Raw genomic sequence first — 343 nt, 5'->3', positions numbered from 1 at the left:
CTTTGTGGATAAATATAAGGACGCTGGATTTTATTCAAGGTACAACAGAGGCCCAAGGCAGGGCTTTCAAAAGGGAAGTCACATGCTCAGATGTAAGGCTGTGCAATAGTACCCTGTGAAGGATACCATTAGGTGTCCTTTAATCAGATAAATCCAGAATGTGGCACTTCAACAAGAAAACTGGACTCTTCAGTTGATGTCACCAAAAAAGAAAAGAAAGAGAGAAATTAAAAAAAAAAAGAAAAAAAGTGACATGTGACCAAATGTAATCCACAAAGTTGAAAGCAGCAGCTGTCTAAGACCTTTGGGAGACAGTAAGGAATTTGGATTGGATTGGATATTA

Source organism: Mandrillus leucophaeus, unplaced genomic scaffold (assembly GCF_000951045.1).
Source record: "Mandrillus leucophaeus isolate KB7577 unplaced genomic scaffold, Mleu.le_1.0 Scaffold857, whole genome shotgun sequence".
Taxonomy (NCBI): Eukaryota; Metazoa; Chordata; class Mammalia; order Primates; family Cercopithecidae; genus Mandrillus; species Mandrillus leucophaeus.
Note: the sequence above shows the minus strand (reverse complement) of the source record.